Source organism: Schistocerca gregaria, chromosome X (genome assembly GCF_023897955.1).
Source record: "Schistocerca gregaria isolate iqSchGreg1 chromosome X, iqSchGreg1.2, whole genome shotgun sequence".
NCBI lineage: Eukaryota > Metazoa > Arthropoda > Insecta > Orthoptera > Acrididae > Schistocerca > Schistocerca gregaria.
In genome coordinates, this window is record NC_064931.1 from 635,469,561 (window position 1) to 635,484,881 (window position 15,321).

Below are 15,321 nucleotides of genomic sequence, written 5' to 3' on the forward strand. Positions count from 1 at the left end.
CATCCTGAGGCATCAAAGAATCCTCAGTTTCATAATGGAGGAAGAGTGTGTGGAAGGAGGAGGGAGAGTGAAAACTGTAGATGGAGACCAATACTCGACTACGTGAACACGTTCAAATGGATGTCGGTTCTAGTAGTTATGTAGAGATGATGAGGATTTACGGTACAGACTAGCGTGGGAAGCTATATCACACCAGTCTTCGGACTGAAGACCAGCACACAGTAACATGTAATTAAGATAGGTTATCTTTTTAGGGTCTTGGTACTCGGGAAAAAATATAATTATACGATTCTTTAAAAATCGGAACAGCAGCAAAAACTGAGGAAAGAAAGAAAACGTAGGAATGGCTAAGAGCATAGCGTGCATCTCGGCTTAGAGGAACTCTTTGTGGCAAATAGTAACGAAAATAAACAAACACACACCATCTGGATAGCAACTTTTTATTTACCGACAACCGGTTTCAATTTGCATTGCAGATCGTCTTCAGGTCTAGTCCGCAGTCATTAAAACAAAGGCGTTTTTCTTTGCTGCAAGATCTCATGAAATTTCAATCACCAACTTCTTACTCCGAATGTGAAAATATTTTGTTGGCACCCACCTACAAAGGAAGAAATCATCACCATAACAAATTACGAGAAATCAGAGCTCGCACGGGAAGACTTCACTGTTTGTTTTTCCCGCACATAGTTCGAGAGTGGAACGGTAAAGAAAAAGCACGAAGGTGGTTCGATGAATCCTCTGCCAGGCACTTAATTGTGAATTGCAGATTAATCGTGTAGATATACATTTCAGGGTTAATGATGAGCTACACAATAAGAAACAAATGTTACAAACATATTGACAGGACTGTGTTCAACGTACATATTTGTTCTTGTTTGCAAAAAAAGGCAGTGCAAAATTACAGAACATACTAGAGACTTTAAGATATTTTCCTACATTTTAATGAATAAAAACAGAAATACGCCGAGGACTTACTGTGAGTTAAAAAAAGGTAACCGTAACTACACAAGTATAGTAGATTTCATTTCACTTATGTATTTATGATTATCTCGCGACTAACTCCTTTTTCTTCCTCTTTCTTTAACTTAAGTAAGAGTCGTCAGTGTATCTCTATTTCTGTTCATGAACATGAAGGAAAATTTCTTAAACTCCCAGATATGTTCGATAACTTTTCACAGGCTTTTTAAAAATATAAACCACAGCAAAAATGTACGATGCACCATTCCTGTCAACATGTTTATTTATAACATTTGTTTTCATCTATTACTGTGTAACACATCAACCATGCTGAGCCGGCCAGAGTGGCCGTGCGGTTCTAGGCGCTACAGTCTGGAAACGAGCGACCGCTACGGTCGCAGGTTCGAATCCTGCCTCGGGCATGGATGTGTGTGATGTCCTTAAGTTAGTTAGGTTTAATTAGTTCAAAGTTCTAGGCGACTGATGACCTCAGTAGTTAAGTCGCATAGTGCTCAGAGCCATTTGAACCATTTTTGAACCAACCATGCTGAAATGTACTACATTAAGGGCTCTTTACGTTCAAATTTTTATTAATTTCTAATTTAGTTATATATGTGGAGAAATAGTTTCACACTGCTTTAATGTACTCATCTATGACTTACGTACATGTCACGTGACTAGACTATATGAAAAAATTTACCCACCACATAATTATTTTTTATGTTAGTTTAACACAACGTCGACAAATTGAACTCTGGGGTGTCATGTACGTGCGAGTTCATAATAGTTTTTGTTATTTCTGCCATCCATGAGACAAGTGTTCGTAATATCACTCTTCTGCAAAATAATTAATGTTATTGACTTTTTGTTCCAAGCTATACCCGAAGATGATCTGCAAGGCAGATTGAAACCGGTTATCGGCACGTAAAAAGTTGTGTAATTATTATCACAAAAGGACCACGGTCTGTAAGACATGGCGTCAGTTGTACAGGGTGTTACAAAAAGGTACGGCCCAACTTTCAGGAAACATTCCTCAGACACAAAGAAAGAAAATATGTTATGTGGACATGTGTCCTTAAAAGCTTACTTTCCATGTTAGGGCTCATTTTATTACTTCTCTTCAAATCACATTAATCATGGAATGGAAACACACAGCAACAGAACGTACCAGCGTGACTTCAAACACTTTGTTACAGGAAATGTGCAAAATGTCCTCCGTTAGAGAGAATACATGCATGGAATCCCTGATGCGCTGATTTAGTCCTGGAGAATGGCGTATTGTATCACAGCCGTCCACAATACGAGCACGAAGAGTCTCTACATTTGGTACCGGGGTTGCGTAGACAAGAGCTTTCAAATGTCCCCATAAATGAAAGTCAAGAGGGTGAGGTAAGGAGAGCGTGGAGGCCATAGAATTGGTCCGCCTCTACCAATCCATCGGTCACCGAATCTGTTGTTGAGAAGCGTACGAACACTTCGACTGAAATGTGCAGGAGCTCCATCGTGCATGAACCACATGTTGTGTCGTACTTGTAAAGGCATATGTTCTAGCAGCACAGGTTGAGTATCCCGTATGAAATCATGATAACGTGCTCCATTGAGCGTAGGTGGAAGAAACTAAAACGAGCTCTAACATGGAAATTAAGCGTTTCCGGACACATGTCCACATAACATCTTTTCTTTATTTGTGTGTGAGGAATGTTTCCTGAAAGTTTGGCCGTACCTTTTTGTAACACCCTGTATAACAAAAATAACAATACCGATAGTACTACGATTACTACTGCTAATATTGGAAACACGAGAGTTTTTTATCAGTAGTATATTCCGGGAAGTCTAATTTTCTGTAGGTATTTGCAGTGTGGCCTTGTGTGGAACTGAAAAGTGGGCTATAAACTACTAGAAGTAATAATAATAATGGCGGTGGCAGCAGCTAACGTTACTTAAAGCCGGAATTAAGAACACTAAAGAACTCAAACACCGCTACTGACATTCACAGTACATCTCAGTCCATATATCAGGAAACGTCTTCTCTTGGAGAAATGGTGGAAAAAAGACGAGATCGATGTTTATTTTCGTATCTGTAATAAAAAATTCCATTTGTCGAGCACAGTTTGAATTTCACCGGGACGTACGCTAGAGGAACACGTGAATCCAGGTTGCATTAGCAAGTTAAAACTGATGATGGAAGCTTCACGGTGAATGAACAGCATTTGCAGTGAGGTGACTGGGCGTCGCACTGTGGCAGCTGTGTTTCAAAATTAGCCGATAGCGGGCGCTATTCACGCGCCTCACACGAGGCACTCCAGCCGACCACTCGCCGCGATAACAGTTGCGAGCTCGCGAAGCCACGCGACACTGGCGCTCGCCGACCACACTTTTTTTGTTTTTGGCTTTGGGTACCAAAGACCATACAGCCAACAGTAGGCACAAAAGTGCCATATTAACGTAACTGCAATTTCCACAGTACAACAATAAAGAGAGCTAAATGTACAAATGTAAGTTCTTGATGTAAAATAAGAACACTAAAAGACGAACACCAGACGGCAAGCAGTAGTTACAACAGTGCCAAGTTAACATTAGTGCAATTTTCATAACAGAACAATGATAACAGTGTGAAGTACAAAGTTAAGTTCACGATATAAATTAAAAAAAAGAAAAAGAAAACCACACACATAGACGATCCTGGGTTCGAACTGGGCCTATTCCAGAGGAGAGTGACATCCACAGCAACTTATAACTGAAATCTGGACAACTGTGTCGATTAAAAAGTTCCTAATGCAAAGTAAAAACACAAACAGACGTCCCAATTTACGAATCGGGCTGGTCCCATGAGAGGACAAAATGGTTCAAATGGCTCTGAGCTCTATGGGACTTAACATTTGAGGTCATCAGTCCCCTAGAACTTAGAACTACTTAAACCTAACTAACCTAAGGACATCACACACATCCATGCCAGAGGCAGGATTCGAACCTACGACCGTAGCGGTCGCGCGGTTCCAGACTGAAGCGCCTAGAACCGCTCGGCCACTACAGCCGGCATGAGAGGACAAGATCCACACAACTTACAGGTCAAAGCTGGATACCAAAGCCTTTTAAATAGTTCGTGAAAAATAATACCTTTATATATCGCATTGGATCATTGAAACAGCTACACTTGTAGCGACGGGGTAGCCCCTAGGAACCAATTTTTTGTACAAGACCGCCTATGTAGTCGAGTACTTCGTACATACAGATATGACGTGATACAGATCCGCCACTGCCGTTGTTTCCTAATCACAGTGTCCAGAAGCGATGGTTCTCAACCGGTGGAGGTAGACAGGGTAGCATCCTTCTCCCAGCTTCATGCAGATGAGAGGTCACATGACGTTTACTAAGCTTCAATGAGGTGAACCATGGCCGAGAAGAGACGTTTGGTTGTATTGCCGCCAGGTGGCCGCCCTTACAGAGATGGGATGCGTGCCATCCACAGACCATATAGCTTCTGAAAGAGTTCGCAACGCCAAAAATGTGTAACTACCTTCTAGAGAAATGTAAGATGTGATCAGAAGAGGTAACATATGAAGGCATTTCTTTCCAGTCAAGGCTGTAAAGAAAAGTGTAAAAATTCTTCTGGATGCCTAGTGCAGAATACGGCGATCATAAGCATTGTGGAGAAAAAGCACTCCGTCTTCAGGCCACAAGTGTCCGACCGCCGTTTCATCCTCACGCGAGGGCCGTGTGGTCAGCACACCGCTCTCCCGGTCGTTATGATGGATTTTTTTCACCGGAGCCGCTACTCATCGGTCGAGTAGATCCTCAATTGGCATCACGAGGCTGAGTGCACCCTGAAAAATGGCAACAGCGCATGGCGCCCGGACGGTCACCCATCCAAGTGCCGGCCACACCCGACAGCGCTTAACTTCGGTGGTCTGACGGGAACCGGTGTTTCCACTGCGGCGAGGCCGTTGCCTTTGTGAAAAGGATAGTTAATAATAAAACATTAATAGTAACTGTAATATTTTTCAATATTAAAGGGAAAAATGGAAACTGATACGTTACAACGCCTCAGGCGGTTGAGTACCTTCTCAGAGAGCTTAGGGTTACTGAGAATGCATTTCCCAGTGAAATTCCTTTTTTCCGTTTCTTATACGAATTTCAACATAATAGCGTAAACGATGGGCTCAAAGTCACCGTAAGTTAACTTAGACCTACACTGATTCACCATAAAACTGTTTGGCAAGTAGAAAATGTGTTCCTAACTTCGACTCGCACTCATAACTTTGCGTTTCGCGAGACACCTGTGCCAAATGAACCCGCTGACATTCCAACTCAAAATTTTAACCTGACATCATCTCTCCCCTGCTTTTCTGAACCTCACAAAAGTTTTCCTGTATACCTTACTGAATGTTTTCTCCCAAGAGTAAATATTTGGTGGAAATGGTGTTAGTCACAATTTATGGATTTTTTTTCTAGAAAAGAGCCTCATTTAATCTATCTGAAAGGTTCAGTACAGCGTACAGCAGTACGACCGTTTGATGCTGTAGCGCTCTACCTCATCTTTAACGAAGAGAAGCAACTTCTACTACCAATTTGGAAAACACGACATGTGCTACACTGAAGGCCAATCAGGTGGTGTCAGACCTTTTGACCTGTTTCTAAATAGGCTGACCAGCCTCAGCTGCTTGTTAGCTTGTGGCGAAATGTTGTGAACTTAAGGAATTTTGAAATCACTTGAGCAGTTACCAGACGGAAGACTCAACATTTTCCCAAGCTGCAATGTCAAACGTCAAATACTCATTGAATGTAGGCGATAATGCCTGAATCCTGCTGTTGCTTCTCTCCTATCTGATACGAAATGTCAAATGGGTAAGCCTATGGTGTGACTGTTTATGCAGTGGAGTGTCGCGATATTCTTGCAATAGAAGAGTCATCCCTCCTCGGTTAAGAAAAATTGGCTACTGTTATCAAAACGCTCATCGGACACATGTATCAATCTCACCAGTCACATGCTCTCATTCCAAGAGACACAACGGAGAGATCTGGGACCCACACAGGCGAAAGCTAACGTCGCTATACCTCTTCGACTTTCCGACTGTTTTCTTCTGATGAGTGTATATTCCATCACCATGTTTTGAAGCGGCTATCTCTGCGTTAAGTGTCAAAGCATTAACATGTCGTAGCTACCTCGGCCACAGACGCGGAATAGTTTAAATCATTAGGTTCGTAAGTCCTTGATATACGGTATCACGTGTGATTCGCGAAGACTGTATGTAAAGAATTCACATATAACGTGGACACAGAGGTGATAAAGTTTGCCTGCGTCATAATTTTGACTAACAAGAAGTGTGAACAAGATTTAGTCTCAAATATATACGTGAAATGTATTCGAAGTTGCGAATACGAACAACTATCAGCTGTATATGAAAATGGCGAAAGTGATAATTTTTGCCGGACCGGGATTCGAACCCGAATTTCCCACTTCATGTGAGCGGTCGCCTTAACCACTTTTTTTACGTAATTTTATTCGTAATTGTTCTTTATAATTTTTGAGGGGCAGGCGTCCTATGACACTTGTTCCAGTTCGTCGTTGATCCATTAACTCAGTTTATTGTTATTACGGAGGGCAGCTAACCCTCTGACCGAACACGCTGAGCTACCGTGCCGGCGATCCGTGCACTACTCACGGCTACACTCAAACTTCCATCTGTCATAGTTCCTGCGTACAACCTTACTAAATTTTTTTAACTGAAAGTCGCTGTTTGTTACTGGCGGATAAATACGATATTGCAGTGCTTATGTTGTTAAGAACATGCATGCATGTCGGAAGGAACATTCCATCGTTCTTCTTAACAACAAAGGCACTGTAATATCGCAGTCACAAGTATGGCTTAAAAAGGTTTATTTGAATAAAACCATGACCGGTTTCGATTTCTTATAAATCCAACTTGCTGGGACTACGTTTTGCATTCGTTATTGGTTTCTGCACTAGGACAGACAAAATTTTCTTTCACAATTCGGTAAAATTCACGAAGGATTTAGTTCTTTTCACCTCTGAAACCTTTCCATGACTGTTTTGATAAAAGCTATTAAAGGTGAAAGAAGTTCGAAACCAGTCATGGCTTGATTCAAATCAACCTTTTCAAGCCACCCTCGTAGATGGTTGCTGTTTAAATTGTAAACCTTGCAGTACTGCATCCACGGTTCTCAAACTTTCAATTTCAGACAAGATAACTAACAACTGTAGAGTTTCGAAGATCTTCCAGGAACCAATGCAGAGAAGATTTAAGAATAGAAACTGCATGCACCAGTATTTTCAGGTGCTATCCGTCGACTTGGTCAATCGAGTCAACGCCACGCAACGCATTTCCAAGAGTATGAAGGAAGGTTAGAGTTTAGCGTCCCGTCGGCAATGTGTTCGTTAGAGAGAGTGCATTAGCTGAAACTGTCAAGGAAGGGCGAGGAAACCTCTTAAGAAACCGTCCCTATGTTCGCCTGGTGTGATTTAGCGAGACAGTGGAAAAGCAGCATCAGGATGGTGGGATGCGCATATCAACCTGATTTCTCATTAATGAATTCAAAATATCTCAGCTACTTCAAAAAAATCGCTTGGAAAAGCTTAACGATGCCTTCACTGTATTAGGTATCTACTGAACAACTTTATTTGGGCCAGCTTACGTGTTTGGCGGAACACAGCTTTTATACCGGTGCTTCGGTATAGATCTCTTTACATATGTAATACCTACTTGACTTTGAAGGTGGAGTCGGTGGTTTCCTTTGTGCTGATGAGGGTTAACTTATCTTTTTTTATATAATTTATTTACTGGCTAAACGGTATTGCCTTTTTATAAGAGAGGTTTCTCTCTTCTTGCAAGTATATGACTGGATACGTACTGAGAGAGTTTAAGGTTGTTTGGTTGATTTCGCCGAGGGGACCAAACAGAGGGGTCATCGGTCTCATCGGTTTAGGAGAAGGAAGTCGGCCGCGCCCTTTCAAAGGAACCATCCCAGCATTTGCCTGGAGCGATTTAGGCAAATCACGGAAAACCTAAAGCAGGATGGCCGGACCCCGGTTTGAACCGTCGCCCTCCCGAATGCGAGTCCACTGTGCTAACCTTTGCGTCACCTCGCTCGGTAGAGTTGAAGGGTTGCTAGAAGAATTTTCGAAGAAATAATTGCAAAATTATAGGGAATACGAAACTGGGATTTTGTATCCGAGGCGCAAACCTATTTCTTTTTCAGCTGGTTGTTTCCTTATGACTACTACCTTTGTTAGTAACGCAGAGAAGTTGCAACAGCCTTAAGAAAAACGTGCGAAACAATCTGTACTGCCCTCCATGTCGTTGGTAGCGATTACTGATTTTCGTTCCTTAAATTTCTCTCACCCTCAATGTAGTCAATTTCGCTCCGAAAGTAAGCATTCATATAGGTGAGATTAATAATAAAAATGCAATAATTCCAGAAAACAGTGACCAATTCGTCAGGCCTTGTCGAATTCATGTGTAATTTGTTTGCAATCGTTAAATGAAATGATATGAGGTCATTTATCACAGGGCTATAATTCGGAGATTTAATTTTATTCCTAAACTGCGTAACAGTGTAATCGCGACGTTCCGATTTCGCACGGCCAAATACGCAAATATGTAATAGGGTAATAATTACTTTAATTGATATATCCGCGTGATTAAATATTTAATGTTTATATTGCTGATCAAACGCATTTTGTAAATATTTTTAATTTACAGGCTAATGTTGATCGATATGCGTGCAAAAACGTACAGTCCAAAAATAATCTAAGGACCATGTTACACAGCGGAGGACTGGATACCTGTACATGGAAGCACTTTTCGCCTATTCGCCTGGTAGTATAAAGATAATGAACTACATTTAGGTTATATTATAAAATTCAGAAGGTTTGCTTTCCTGTTCTACTGAAGAAGAGTGAAGAAGTGTGAACGGTGGGGGGAGGGAGAAGGGGGGGGGGGGAGGGACGGGAAGATGTCGGAAAGAAAGGGGGGAGAGTGGTAGGGCTTGTGTGGCTGGAAAGGGTGGGGTGGGGGGTGGGTAGAGGATAAGGCAGAACTTACAGTGGGGGAGATGAAGTCTTATCTGTAAAGAAAGCTCGTACGCCTTTAATGGCTAGGAGACACATAAGAGCAGTCCAGCAGTAGAAAGAGAGGCTCTTCTCACTTGCCCACGCTTGGCACTTTTCCTGGCGACCAGTTAAAAGCAGCCTGCGACTAAATGTCCTTGTATGGCGGAGATAAGCACTTAATTCATTTGCTGCCACGTTGCAGTGTAATTAACAGTGATGTCATCTATCAACCAAAATGATGCGGTTAAATTTTTACCTGTCTACGTGTAAGCACGATAGGGAAAAATAAAAATTAAACTGAGGCACAAGGTTCTCTAACTGGTCATTTTGATAAACACGCAGGAAAAGTTATTTATATTTATGAATGCAAAACGTGAACTTAGAATGTTCTACAGTATTTATTTTTCTTCTGAACCGATTTTCGGTTTACAAGGAAAATAAATACTACAGTACATTCGCAATTCGTGTTTTTCATTCATAAGTTTGTTATTGTTCTGCGAAACTGCGAGGAAAGAGTTCATTAATATTCTAAACTGTTAATTAAGCTGTCACAAAGCGCAAATATGACGGAAGCAAAGTGGCTTTTCAGCTACGAAATATCTATCATTCGTACCAACAGATAAAAATCATTAAGCACTCACGAAGCAGCTTAAACTTTGCGACAAATTTCTTGTGCTGAAGAATACCTTTAGCTTGTCGTTGCTGCTACAACGTGATTTAGTTCAAATCTATGACGACCGGATACATGCCATGCTAAATCACGCAGTTTTACCTAGTCATATGTACGCCCCGATAGCTGAGTCGCCGGCACGGTAGCTCAGCGTGTTCGGTCAGAGAGCTGGTTGGCCTCTGTAACAAAAAAACTGAACGGAAAGACCACCAAACGGACTTCAGCGGATGCCATGTGACGTCCGCAGCGACCAAACACAACGATCAGCAACAAATAAAATGAAAAAAAAGTGACCAGCGTGACGGATTGCTATCCTACGGGCCCGGGTTCGATTCCCGGCTGGGTTGGAGATTTTCTCAGGGACTGAGTATTGTGTTGTCTTCATCATCATTTTAGCCCCATCCGACGCGCAGGTCGCCCAATGTGGCGTCGAATGTAATAAGAACTGCACCTAAGCGGCCGGACCTGCCCCGCAAGTGGCCTCCCGGCCAATTACGCCAAACGCTCATTTCCATTACCTAGTCATATGGCAATAGTATTCTCTAGTGTTGCTGTGGCGGTATTAACGTATTTACATTCTGCTGACATCCATAGGATATTCGTTTTACTTTACTTCCAACGAGGCTACAAAATTCTTTGATAAAGCTTTGATATATCAGATTTTTATTGCAAATGCAAGTTCCCATTTTTCAATCTGATATACAGAATTAATCATCATAATATTTCACGAAGGGTTCAAAATATCGGGAAAAGGATGTCAATAAGTAATGGTTGCGTAGTGGGGAAGTATTGTGGAGAATAGTTTATATTTGCACCTATTTGCACAGCCAAATATTGAAGCAACAGGTTTCTTTTTTTAATGGATCGCAGTAATATTTAGTGAAATATAGAGCTCTTGAAAAGAAGATTACAGTGTTTTAACACTCGATAGTTGTCAGTGAAATGTTTCTCAAAAACTAGCTGTGCGATGTGCTAAAAGAGAACGCAAAAATTGTAGGCATTGCTCAGTAAATATCACCTAATTGCGCTGTGTTGGCAGGTTTAGCATATTTCATGATTAGTTCTCCGAGACATTTCAGTGCAAACCTTAACAAGTGTTATATTCTGTACTCATATCTTCAAGACTTATTGACTGCAGTCTCATTAAAAAAATTGTAAAAATGTGGTGTCTCAAAAACTCTTGGCATGGAGAAAATTTAAAAGGATTAACCATGGTGTCATGTACAATTACATATCGGAAACATTGTTTTGATTCTCTCTGGCGCTTATGGAATTTTAGGAGCGTCCAAACTGAATGAGACTCGGCGTATCGTCTCGGCTGTGGCAACTGATGTCCAGTGTGTGAGAATATTGTGGCAAAGGGAAAAATTTGCTTAATAATCTGACATTATCTGTTGTTCAGAAGAAACATAGAAAAATCAATTGTTTTTGTTTTATAATATGCCCCTTTCTGTGTAAGCTGATCATTATCGTTTATAAAACCGGGCTGTGTTTAAAACAATTCTGTAAAAACATCCAAACTCAACAACACAACACGACGCCAGTCAGTAATCGGCACTTCGTTCTTTCGTCACTGGACTTCCGTATACAAAGAGATTATACGAAGAGTTCTCTGTAAGAACAGGAAACGAAAACATTTGTTATTAGTTCAGACTGGTTTAATTAAAGGTGGGGAGCTCCACTGCCGAGGCAGTAAGCTGTTAGAGCATCAGCAGAGATAGAAGACGGCGTCACCGCTGACAAAGGAACTTGCAGATAACTCTCAAACAGTTAAGTGGAACGCAGGCATTCATTTCCAGAGGTGCTCGAGTAAAGGATACTCACAGCGACTGGGATGGAATCAGAGGGCCCGTTGACGTACTTCAAATATACACAGGTAGCCGTTCCGCTCAAGCTAAACAGCTCAAAGTAAATAATCGCTCCCTGCGGAACGGACGCAAATTGAAGTGGAGCCGAGCGTAAGAAGCCTTGCGCCGCGCTGCGGCAGACACGCTTCAGGCGACGATCAATCATTCTCTCTCAAGTGTCAATTGTCCGACCCTGCACATGTATAGACAGAATAGCTCCTTACGGTCAATCGCACCAAGCAGAGGCTACTTATACTTTTTAATTCTTTCGGTAGTCTATTGCGTCAATAAGAGTCATTGCAATTTCCTCTCAACTACAAAGTCGGAAGTGATCGTAGCTTTTTAGTGAATACTAGTTAACAGAAATGTCTTCATAAGCCAGTTTAATATGATCATTGCATTAATTTTAGCACCTGTGACGGGCAAATGCTGCACGTCACAGGTGCTAAAATTAACGCAACACATAGAGGATGGTTTCGGGAACAGGAAGATCACCGGGGGTGTCTTCCTAGACCTATCAGCAGCCTACGACACAGTCAACCACCGACTGCTCCTGGGGATAATTTACGCAATGAGTAGGGACTACAGACTCACCTTACTAATTGGAAACCTACTCCAGAATCAAAGATTCTTCGTGGATTTTCAGGGACAGAGAAGCCGGTGGAGGATACAGAAAAATGGCCTCCCCCAAGGAAGCGTACTGGCCACAAAACTTTTTAATTTATATACTAATGACCAGCTCCTCCCCCAAGGCACCGAAAGCTTCATATATGCAGGTGATTGCACCATTACCGCTCAAGCAGACAGCTTTGAAACTGTTGAACACAATTCGTCAGAAGCCCTCGAACAGCTTGTCACCTACTATAAGGGGAACCATCTTAAACCCAACCCAGGGAAAGCCCAAACCTGCGCCCTCCACCTAAAGAACAGACAATGTGCAAGAAGACTACAACTTAACTGGGAAGGAGTGCCCCTGGAACATTGCGAAACACCAAAATACTTAGGCGTCACCTTGGATCGAGCACTCACCTACAAAAAGCACTGCATGAACACTAAACACAAAGTAGCCGCGAGAAACAACATTGTGCCCACACTAACGGGCACTACATGGGGGACACAGCCTGGAATAGTGAGAACTACAGTTCTCGCTTTGTGCTATTCAGCAGTGGAGTACGCGTGCCCAGTGTGGTACAATTCTAGCCACGCCAAGCAAGTGGACATACCGCTTAATGAATCCTGCCGCGTCATCACAGGCTGTCTGAGACCAACCCCTGCTGATAAACTGTACTGCCTGGCAGGTGTGGCCCCCCAGATATTAGAAGGAAAGTAGCGGCCAGGAAGGAAAAGACAAAGGCCTTGACCTCACCTGCCCACCCGCTGTACAAACACCAGCCAGCCCACCGTCGACTAAAATCTAGAAAAAGCTTCCTGCACACAGCAGAAAACATCGTCGGGACACCGCAGCAAGCGAGGCTGGTAATGTGGCGAGAAGAAAACGAACACGTTGGGGAATGGTTAGTTCCAAACGAAGAACTTCCTCTCGGCCATGTGGAAGGATGGACGACATGGAAATCTCTTAATAGGCTGCGCTCTGGTGTCACACGATCCGAAGAGAATATGCGCAAATGGGGCCTCTCAAAAGAACCGGCGCTGTGTGAGTGTGGACACACTCAAACCACCATCCACCTGACGCAGTGTGTGCTGTGCCCAAGCACCTGCACCATGAGGGATTTGATGGATGCCACCCCGGAAGCGCTGGACGTGGCCAGGTTCTGGTCCAAGACTTCCTAAAATTAAAAAAAAAAACCTAGTTGACCCTGCTTATATATCTGTATACTTTTATACTCCTTTTTTTTCGTTATATACTTGATATGTATGTGTTAATCAATCTGATTTTATGTACGATGCTTCTGGCACGATTAAATAAATGAAATATGATTATTCACTGGTGGTCGAAAAAGCTGCGATACCATGAAAGATTCGTAGGAGAAGCATAACATATACGCCACATAATACGAACTTTGGTACTAAAATAATTGCAAAGTTTTATAAAACGAAATTATTGCTGGACAAACTGGAATTTTGTGATCTTATCGCTGTCGGTAGTAGCACCATTACATCAAAGGGAAAAATGAGAGACCCATTTGATGAATATCATCTACCAGCCTACTCATCTCACAGTGTACAATTAACTTAACTTTCGTGTTACAAGTATGTAACACAACTTCTAGGTGATCGAATTCGTGTCGTCGTGTTCCATCTATACAACGTAACGCGGAGACTAATGCCATTTGTAACAGAATCATTATTTTAAAGTGTACGTTTATAGCAAGGTAGAAAGAAAAGCGATTAATATTAAACAATCCGGAAGCAGAACATAGTAAGCATTATCATTAAAAGTAAGATAAGTATAGCGTAATGACAATTATTAAATTAATATCATATCTTCTTCATTCGTGTGACCATACTGTCCGTAGTTGCTTTATAATTCATGACGATATTTTTGATCTGTCGTTGCAACAACAAAATGCGTGATTTTTTCACCAGACGCGTTTCGCTTTATTGAGGTGAAGCATCATCAGTGGTGGTGATTTTTTCGGTTGCTTTCTCGCATACATCCGGAAATGCCGTCTGCTAGCACATCGTTGTTTTTCTGTGTTAGACACTGATAATTTTCGTTTACTTTATAGATGTTCTGCAGCGCTATGCATTTCTCACAACACACTTTTATGCACACCACTGTATTCTGTTTGTTTTCGTACTTCAAGTATGTCTACGAAAGCACGAAAATACCAAAAGAAACAGAATATAGTGGTGTGCATAAAAGTGTTTTGTGAGAAATGCATAGTGCTGCAGTACATCTAAAAAGTAGACGAAAACTATCAGTCTCTAACATAGAAAAACAACGATGTCCTAGCAGACGGCATTTTCCGATGTAAGCGAGAAAGCAACCGAACAAATCACTACCACTGATGATGCTTCACCTCAATAAAGCGAAACGCGTCTGGAGAAAAAATCACGCATTTTTGTAGTTGCAACGACGGATCAAAAATACCCTCATGTAATATCATACCATTACATTGATTGTTATTTGACTACTGACATTGTTACTTATTCTTGGGTTACAGCTTAATATATTTCGTTATTCTGCAGAACGTTCAGTTAAGAAGGTACGAAACTTTAACTTCTCATCAACGACGAGGTCACTAGAGACGGAACCGACCCGCCATTCGCTTTAATCGATTTAAGGAAACTACGGAAATCCTAAAACTTGATGTTATGGCTGGCATAAAGAAAAAGCCTCTCGTCCCGGATACGGGCGCGGCACTTTAATCACTACGCCACTTCGCTCAGATTGTTAATATGACGGGCGAGCGTTGGAACGTAGCGAATGATGTGGAAGAGAGTCGATAGGTAGTTGCTACTGACTTCTAGGAAATTGTTTGTCCAGATAATAGGGGGTCATAATGTCATGACACAGGCAGAACAGTGACTAACCGTATTCTCTGTGCTGAAAATAATGTATTCCAGATAGCATTTGATGGGACATATTCCCGTTGGAATAGAGGCTCAGAAATGGTCTGAGGAAAGGATGCAGCTTTGCTCTCTACAACTCCGACGACATCTGTTATTTAAATTAGCTGAGATCAGATTAAAAGTATTATAGTTAGCAGCTGGACTGTTCCCGCCGGCAATACACCAATGAGAGCCTATGTTGCCACTTCCCCGGCGCCAAGCGCTAGTGCATGCTAGTTCTCAATGAGCCGTTTCAGTTA

General features: G+C 41.9%; 1 protein-coding gene and 1 pseudogene across 1 annotated transcript in view; both read right to left on the reverse strand.

Moving 5' to 3' along the window:
- Positions 1-15,321, reverse strand: part of LOC126299622 (plexin-B) — a 1,140,690-nt gene that overhangs the window by 127,181 nt on the left and 998,188 nt on the right. The window lies entirely within an intron of this gene.
- On the reverse strand, positions 4,790-4,906 carry LOC126299665 (5S ribosomal RNA; annotated as a pseudogene).